The following is a 227-nucleotide window of genomic DNA, read 5'->3' on the forward strand; positions in this document are numbered from 1 at the left end:
TATATATATATATATATATGTGTGTGTGTGTGTGTGTTTGTATATGTGTGCGTGTATATGAATATTTGTTTGTGTGTGTGTTTGTATATGTGTGCGTGTATATGAATATTTGTGTGTGTGTGTGTTTGTATATATATGTGGGTGTGTATATATATACATATATATATGTGTGAATGTGTGTTTGTGTCTGTATACACACTGGATGAAATGCTTTATGGCATTTCACC

The 227-nt window shown here is 30.8% G+C and overlaps 1 protein-coding gene across 1 annotated transcript in view; it reads left to right on the plus strand.

The window, feature by feature from the left end:
• LOC106879768 (epithelial splicing regulatory protein 1) overlaps positions 1-227 on the plus strand; it is a gene marked incomplete at its 3' end in the record, with an annotated part of 73,853 nt that overhangs the window by 47,143 nt on the left and 26,483 nt on the right. The window lies entirely within an intron of this gene.

Source organism: Octopus bimaculoides, chromosome 3 (assembly GCF_001194135.2).
Source record: "Octopus bimaculoides isolate UCB-OBI-ISO-001 chromosome 3, ASM119413v2, whole genome shotgun sequence".
NCBI classification, from domain to species: Eukaryota; Metazoa; Mollusca; class Cephalopoda; order Octopoda; family Octopodidae; genus Octopus; species Octopus bimaculoides.